Genomic DNA, 9,530 nt, shown 5'->3' on the forward strand with positions numbered 1-9,530 from the left:
ACCCCACCACGGTGCGAGAATATCGTCGGAAAGAGAAAGAAATTCCGACGAGTGCGTTAATTGATTCTGCTAGCCCAGTCGATAACGGAAAAACCACGATTCAACCCAACAGTTGTTTCATTTTAAGGGGTATGATAGCTGAGGGACATTGTCACAGACTTCTCACCAAGGTAACGGTGCTTCAAATCTAGACCAAATAAATACAAAACCACGTTCCATTGTTTCGAATTCCTCGTAAATTTGCAGATGGACGGATAGACTATAATTCCCTACTTTCGTTCATATTTGACATTTCTATCAAATCCATAGAAAGTAAGTTTCTATGGAATAAGATCAGCACATAACTCTTCCATTAAAAATTCCATTTTGACTACTACTAACATAATAAACATCTTAGGTAGAAGTGGATTATTGTAAACTTTCATGAACGTAGCAGTAATATGTGGATGAAAGAGAAGAATATTCTAATCTACCATTCTATTAGGTATTCCGAGCTCAGTAGCTCAGACGGTACAGTACCCTCGGAGTTCAAGTTGGGGGATTCGATACCCCGTAAGACAGATGCTACTTGAGAGTGGTCAGATATGCCAATCTCCTGTAGGTATTTTTCAGCTCGCTACAGAAATCCTAAGGGACAAAATTTGGGTACCATGAAGTAACTGTAAACCTCAAAACGAATTAATAGGAGGTTAAAATATTATTATTATTATTATATAATGTATAATGGAACATTGAATGGCTGTCTCGGAGATATTTTATCACAATATCTCTTGTCATGAAATTATCAGTATTGTTATAGCCTATTGAAGATCTCTGAGCCAATTTAGGTCTACAATGTATGTAGAATGTGTGAGCAATGTTCAAATTTTAGCTCAGCGGGAAGTTATTGAACATTTTACCAAGGCTGCACATACTTGTGGAAAATCACCGAACTGATTTTATATGGAGAGATGTGTGTAGATTTGGGGGTTATATTGGATAGATCATATACCTATCGATAACATCTATATAAAACTGATGCTAGATGAATATCGACGGCTTTCTTTTAAAACCTCGTATGCCACAATGCTTCCTGCCCATTATAATCCTTAAGACTGGTCAATCCGCCCAGCCACATATTTATATGCAGTCCATTAGAATAATTTTCGTTGTGTTCATTTCCCTATGATAACGTGTAAAGGAAAATGGAACTTACCATACCATATTTCAGGGATGTTGTTTGAATGGCGAATTTACCCATTCCTACAGTATAATGTACTTAAGGTTCATTTTCCTTTTCACGTCGGCATAGAAAAATGTTCTGATGCACTGAATATAGGCCTATGTGGCTGGGAGGCGTGGCCAGATTTAAGGGATATAATGGCTAAGGAAGAGCATTGGGATATGCGAGGTTTTAAAAGAAATCAAACGATATGTTTTATGTGTACAGTATTGTGGATTATTTTTGGCACCTCGTCGCCTCTGAAAATTGTAAGAGTAGTGGGACGCAATACTAATGAAATTATTATGATTATTATTATTTTTATGTCCGACTCGTTGGCTGAATGGTCAGCGTACTGGCCTTCGGTTCAGGGGGTCCCGGGTTCGATTCCCGGCCGGGTCGGGGATTTTAACCTTCATTGGTTAATTCCATTGGCCCGGGGGCTGGGTATTTGTTCTGTCCCCAACATCCCTGCAACTCACACACCACATATAACACTATCCTCCACCACAATAACACGCAGTTACCTACACATGGCAGATGCCGCCCACCCACATCGGAGGGTCTGCCTTACAAGGGCTGCACTCGGCTAGTAATAGCCACACGAAATTATTATTATTATTATTATTATTATTATTATTATTATTATTATTATTATTAATAGTGTTTTTAATTTATTATTAATTATTATTAAGAGTGTTTTTTTAAATTTCGTGTGGCTATTTCTAGCCGAGTGCAGCCCTTATAAGGCAGACCTTCCGATGAGGGTCGGCGGCATCTGCCATGCGTAGGTAACTGCGTGTTATTGTAGTGGAGGATAGTGTTATGTGTGGTGTGTGAGTTGGAGGGATGTTGGGGTCAGCACAAATACCCAGTCCCCGGGCCATTGGAATTAACCAATGAAGGTTAAAATCCACGACCCGGCCGGGAATCGAACCCGGGACCCTCTGAACCGAAGGCCAATACGCTGACCATTCAGCCAACGAGTCGGACATTAAGAGTGTTAATATCTACAATCCTGGCATAGACCTGGAGTTGAATTAGGAACTTACACAAAATTACTTCTTGGATGGTCAAAAGTGAAACTGAAACAACTTCTCTTCTGGAGCTTAGTAAAGCCTGTTCTAATCCTCAAACTAGGATATAAATCCTCAACGGCAGAACTGGGAATCGAACTCGTACCAAGTAGTCCAAAACTAATATGCTAAAACTTGAAGACGGGCAGGGAGCTTTAAAACGAGGAATATTGAAGGGTAAGGATTTTAAAGTCGCTCTGGAGTTGAAGATAATTCTTCTGCTGGCGCACGTTTATCAATAACTTGGAATTTACTTCACTTCTCTTTTCTTCTTTCTCTCCTTTGCGCAGAAATCTTCCCCTTGCCCCTCATCTCCTACCCTTCGAGCGAGCCAGCCAGCCAACCTCCTTTTACTTTTCCATCTCTTCTCCAATTTTCAAAAGACAACGTGCGACCACACCCCTTACTCCTTCCTTACTTACCCCTCCCCCGCCCCCATCCTCTCGCTCCCCCACCAGCCCATAGCCACTCACTCCCCCACCCTCCACCCCCTGCCAACCTAATATGCCAGTCAGATCAAATTCGTTTTCCGTCGCAGTCTTCGTGGGGAATAAAAAGAGAGGGATATAAAACGAAGAAGCTTTTCCACGCAAAACAGAAGCTGAAGTGAACTTGAGGAGAGAAGAAGAATGTTCCATAAAATCTCGCACCCTTCCTCTGCTCACTGGAGGAAAGTAGTTCCATCAAGTTGGAAAAATTCGTTTCTCGTGTTCTCATCCCCTCTTGCTGCCTTCCTTCCCCCATTCCAGTGCAGTCTTCTGTTCGGTTTGCTTTTATTGACAACCACTCCCTTCTACAAGCCTTCTCACCAGCTACTGTAATCATCCCAATGGTCGATACATGCAAAAATAACAGTACAAGAACTTTATCTTCATTTTATTAACAACAAAATTAAGTCAGTTATTTCAAACTTCTCGAGTACATTCTTCCAATTAGGAGAGTAAAGTCGTATCTTCCCCAGAAACATGTACAATCATTATGTCTGTAGCTAGCCTCAAGCTTGTACGGCGCATCATTGCCAGGGACAAGCTATTATGTGGAAACGTTCGGTAACACAGGCTAGAAATACAGTACAGGAAAATGTAGAACAAGAAAACTTATAATTACCTCATTTCAGTTTACGCTGAATCATTCACGATACTCAGAGAGAAAACTGCAGTAAAGGGCTAAAATGAATGTCACTAGGATATCTAATAACACTGAACTCATTGTCTAAAGAGGGACCAGTTCCACATCAGGGATGGGAAAGCGTAATACTGAAGAGATTGCTGTAAGTGCTGAACAACACCATCTGTAATTCATATGAACAATATTAGCTGCTAATGGAAAACCTGGTTCACCAAAGAGCAATGGAAGATTCACTCTTGGATTGTACGGGAGTTATATGCCTCGGAATATGAAGATTATCTATACAGAGTTTTAGGAGGAACAGTAAATATATCAATGAATTATTTCTGTACCATTATGTGTCAAAATTGCAACGTGCGTGGAATTACATCTGTTTATACGGTACGCATAACATCAACCTTAACATTTTTATTAAAGACACACACATGACTTTTTTCGTGCATTTATTAATGCAAAAATACCTACTCCATTTGATTTTTGTATTTGGATATGTATGAAAAGCGAAGTCTACAGTGAAAAGGTAAATACGCGAGATGAATCGGCGCTGTGAGCCGTTGCAAAGAACGTGGGATTCTACATCAGTAAATGCATCGGTCATCTGTGTTGAATTGTTACACATTATGCAAGGTGTTTGCAACAAGTCTTTTTTTCTTTCGATTTTCTTTAATTTGCTCCAACACTCACAGCTCTTACAGCGACAATGAGTTAGGAAAGGGCTAGGTGTGGGGAAGAAGCAACCGTGACCTTAATTAACGTACAGCCACAGCATTTTCCTGGAGTGAAAATGGGAAACCACAGAAAACAATCTGTAGGGCTGCCGACAGTGAGGTTCGAACCACTATCTGTCGAATGCAAGCTCACAGCTACGTGACCCAAAGAAGTCATTTGTGTTATTGCATATTGTGTTCAGTTTTTGCATCAATAAGTCATTTGCGTTGTACTGTTGTGAATTATGTTCATTTGGGGGCCGATGACCTTCGATGTTAGGCCCCTTTAAACAACAAGCATCATCATCATCAATTATGTTCATTTATTGGCATCAATACGCCATTTGTTGCCAACTGTTGAACATTACATAATATGTTTGCATCAATGAGTCATTTGTCTTGAATTGTTGCACATTATATGAGGTGTTAGCACCAATAAGCCATCTGAGTTGAACTGTTGTACATTGTGTAGGGTTTCTGCATAAATAAATGCATCGACAAGTCATTTGTATTGAACTCTTTCACATTACATTGTATATTTGTATCAATAAGTAATTTGTCCTGAATTGTTGCACATGATATGAGGTATCTGCATCAATAAGTCATTTGTGTTAAACCGTTGCACATCAGTAAGTCATTTGCGTTGAACTATTGCAAATTATATAAAACTTTGTTGCATCAATTATCCATTTGTATTGAACTGTTGCACATTGCACAGGATGTTTGGATCAATAAGAAATTTTCCTTGAATTGTTGCACATTATACGAGATATTTGCGTCAATAAGGCATTTGTGTGACCGGGCGAGTTGGCCGTGCGCGTAGAGGCGTGCGGCTGTGAGCTTGCGTCCGGGAGATAGTAGGTTCGAATCCCACTATCGGCAGCCCTGAAGATGGTTTACCGTGGTTTCCTATTTTCACACCAGGCAAATGCTGGGGCTGTACCTTAATTAAGGCCACGGCCGATTCCTTCCAACTCCTAGGCCTTTCCTATCCCATCGTCGCCATAAGACCTATCTGTGTCGGTGCGACGTAAAGCCCCTAGCAAAAAAAAAAAAGGCATTTGTGTTGAACTGTTACAAATTATGTTCAATTTTTGCATCAATACATTTCTTGGTGGATGCAGTACTTTTTTATCTGTCTGTTGGCACAGGCCACAGCAAAATGTAGCTTCCACGGAAATCCCATTCTCATTCATGGCCGTGACAATATGGAAGCTACTGGGATATGGGCAGTGCTGAGTAATGACATTCGGGGAGCGACTAGTGCGTCTGAATTTTATGAAAGGTGTTGCCCGTAGGGTCAGTCTTTCTGCAATAGTACTTTATGGCCCCGTGAGGAAAGCAATGGCAAACTACGTCATCTTGCCTAGTACGCCTCATATTGGCGCTGCCATCGGATTTTGTGGTTTCCCTATAACCAGATAAATTTTGGTGGTGCTATTTGAGCCTCTGGGCTGATGACCCTACAGACAAGCCATTTGTGTTGAATTACACATTACATAATAGATTTGCATCAACAGGCCTAAGTGATTTGTCTTGAGTTGTTGCACATTATATCGTCGTTGCGCCTCGAAATACCATTGTGACAATGTTGAGGGGAGAGATACTGACCCGTAGCACATGTATCACATAGAACGAAGGTTCTTTGATAACTTATACAGTCGTTCATGCAATACTGAACCTTGGATGACAGAACCTTTCTGGTCAGAGTTCTAAGCTGAAATATCTCACAGCGATTTTTATAGGCGCAACGACGACATGAGATGCTTGCTTCAGTAAGCATTTGAGGTGAACTGTTGCACATTATGTAGGGTTTCTGAATCAACAAATTTATCATTGAGTTCTTTGTGAGACTTTAATATTTTCTGTAAGATTGTTCTGATGGTTGCCACACAAGCAGCTGTAATTCTACAACATTGCACACTGGATACCTGTTAACATGACACTTGGTACTCAAAACAGTCCATAATACTACCCCCTGAAATACCCTGTATAGGAGATATGGATTACATTTCACAAAATTGTTAGCGTCAGAGTTCACGAAATAATGAAAGGGGGCGTATGACTTGCACCCTGAGCAGTAAATGAAGAGCCCAATCACTGCATTGATCACAAAGCTTCCCCTCGCCTGAATAAAATTACCCCTTCAGTGTGGAAAAATCATTCAGAACGATCATAGGCCTATTTGTACAGCGCGGGATGCAATATGTAATATTCAGGAGTGGTCACCCATCTGATCGTCCTTTAAGGTTTACCACACCGAAGGAGTTCCTTTCTTATTTAGATGCAGTCAACGTTTGTTACCAGAGTAGTGGAACTTAAAATTGCTTCGATTATTTTGTGAATTCTGACGATGAATACCTTTTGAAAAAAAAATGAAATGAAATGAAATGTATGGATTTTAGTGCCGGGATATCGCAGGGCGGGCTCGGATCGCCAGCTGCACGCCTTTCTATTTGACTCCCGTAGGCGACCTGCGCATCGTGATGAGGATGAATTGATGATTCAGACAACACATACACCCAGCCCTCGTACCATTGGAATTAACCAATTAAGGTTAAAATCCCCGACCCTGCCGTGAATCGAACCTGGTACCCTCTGAACCGAAGGCCAGTACGCTAACCGTTTAGCCAACGAGTTACGTTTAGAAATTTACTACTGACTCCTACTGGTCGTCTTTGTATTCCAAGGTAGGTGCTATTCACACCATCCAGAAGTAACTTTTCATAGCAATGTTTTCCATTACAGTAGAACCTAGCATAGCTCATGCGAACTAGACATTATCTGACAGTTTCAACAACATTGTACTTTCCTGTCTTCGAAGTGGAATACGTTGCTCCTACGTGTTTATTAAATGAAAATCACATTCTTCCTCTTTTTCTTCTTCTTCCTGGCCAGTTTTCCCAATTTATTTGGATCCGCACCTAAGGGATGTAGCCCGATTCTACGGCAGGATGTCTTTCCTAACACCAACCTCATGTATATGGATGTATTTAATAGTGTGTGTTTCTGCGGTGGTGGTAATAATGTGGTGTGTTGTATGTAGACGATGTTGTGTAACCATACACAATTTTAATCCTCCACCCGGCCGGGAATCGAAACCAAGGCCGTCCGCACCAAAGGCCAATACGCTGACCATTCAGTTTAAAAGCCAGACTGTTAAATGAAAATTATTAAAATAAATTAGTCCGGTAGACTCCGACTTCACGTACTACTGTATATGCTTCTGACAGATTAACATAATATTGGTTTCTTTTCCCTATTTTCTTAGTTTATCGTTTTACCGCCCCATATCTTCTTCCTCTGAGGTTCAGTGATACATTAATTCTTTCCATATCCCAAAAGGTAACGGGGTCAAATCCGGTAGACAGAGTGTGACTTTTGAAGGACGAGGAGAAATCCATTCGGAACTCTATAACATACCATGTCAGCATGTAAATGATTCCTGCTGCCACATACGGTGTTTACCACCAAATGCCTTATCCAAACCTGGACGTTGGTGACATAATCAGAACCCTCATCAAATCCAAGGGCTACTGATTAGGCATTCAAAGCTGGAGTTTACTTGTAAGGTGGTCTGTGCCTTTTTGCTCCTCGTCTGCCCAACAGCATGTGGGCTAACCATCTAAGAGGCGACCACGTTCAGTGTTGTTTAACTTCGGATATCCCACGGGAGCTGGTGTTTCAACATAGCTACACTGGTGGCATTTAACGTTTAGCCGACCAAATTAATTAAAACAGAGCACTATGACCCCAGTAGAGTTTAGACTTATCTTCCCGGCTCTTTCGCTGAATGGTCAGCGAAGTGGCCTTCCGTTCATAGGGACCTGGGTTCGATTTCCGGTTGGGTCGGAGATGAAAAGAATCTGTAAACGTACTGACGTAGGTTAAATACCGACGAACAACAGTGAGTTTCAATCCTGAAACTTTCAACACAGATATGAGCCCGGCGTACCTTGCCTATCCTTGTTGTTCGCACGCCCACGTGATGTTCATACAAAGCACATTGAGCCATCATCCCCATGGATATCGGACACCAAACTACCTGAACTGGAGCTGATGTGACGTAGGTCGCTTCCTTACTTCATCATTGTCCTAGGTCGCGGTATTATGGCTCCAAATATTGTGATACGTGCTGGCACTATACCTACTGCACCTACCAGAGAAAGCTCACCTATTGCGCCGTCTCCCATTCAACTATAGTGTGTCCTCTCTCCCTCCCATATCACCACCCTCTCCCCCCTCACCTTTATCGGTCACACTCTCTCTCACGAGGCCGGAAGGTGGAATATATTCTCACAGCTCAGCGCTCCATCACTACTGAAAACCAGACACAGTCCAGTGCGCTCTGATGTTTATAGCTGTCCAGCGATTCCTCATAAGTCTTAATAACTGCAGTAGAGTCATAAATATAATAATTTCGTTCGTCGTGGACCGATTTAAGAAGAAGAGAGGGAGGATGGATAGCAATAGAAACGGCCACTCCTCCTTCATATCCACCAGATATGTGACAAGTAAAATGAGCTTTGTTAAAGGAGTGATTTAGTCACTCGACTCCCAACTGGAGTTTGTCACGCTCGAATCCTGGAGATTTCGCGATGGATGTTAATAGGATAAATTCTCGACCATGAACTAAAATTGAACCTGTGTGTTCCAATGACCACAATACCATTGGAGATGTCATTGGATAATATGTATTCTTAACCAATTCAAGTGTCGGGCTGAGTGGCTCAGACGGTTGAGGCGCTGGCCTTCTGACCCCAAATTGGCAGGTTTGATCCTGGCTCAGTCCGGTGATATTTGAAGGTGCTCATATTCGTCAGTCTCGTATCGGTAGATGTACGGACACGTAAAAGAACTCCTTGCAGGACAAAATTACGCCACCTTGGCGTCTCCGAAAAAAGTCCAAAGTAGTAAATGGGACGTAGAAACAACAACATTATTATTATTACTATTATTATTATTATTTTTATTATTATTATTGTTATTATTATTTTTATTTTTATTTTTATTATTCTCATTAATTCCTAAATTAGCTTTACTACATATTACATTTTTAGTGAATATATATCAGTAAAAGTACAAACATGGAAATAGGTTTAAGCAATTTCGTAAAGTTATTTACCTAGTTTGTGCGATTAGGACTGTTATCAAAATAAGACGCGAATATTGTTAGGCCTCTTGGATTTACGTCTCATTAACTAATTTTACAGTTTTCGGAGACATGGAGGGGCCAGAATTTTGTCTTGTGGGAGTTCATGTATCTTTCTTTATTCTTTCTTAATACAACTCAGTACACTTCTTCTTCTCCTTCTTAATCCGTTTACCCTCCAGGGTTGGGTTTTCTCTCGGACTCAGCGAGGGATCCAACCTCTACCGCCCCAAGGGCAGTGTCCTGGAACATGAGACATTGGGTCG

Source organism: Anabrus simplex, chromosome 2, assembly GCF_040414725.1.
Source record: "Anabrus simplex isolate iqAnaSimp1 chromosome 2, ASM4041472v1, whole genome shotgun sequence".
Classification (NCBI taxonomy): Eukaryota; Metazoa; Arthropoda; class Insecta; order Orthoptera; family Tettigoniidae; genus Anabrus; species Anabrus simplex.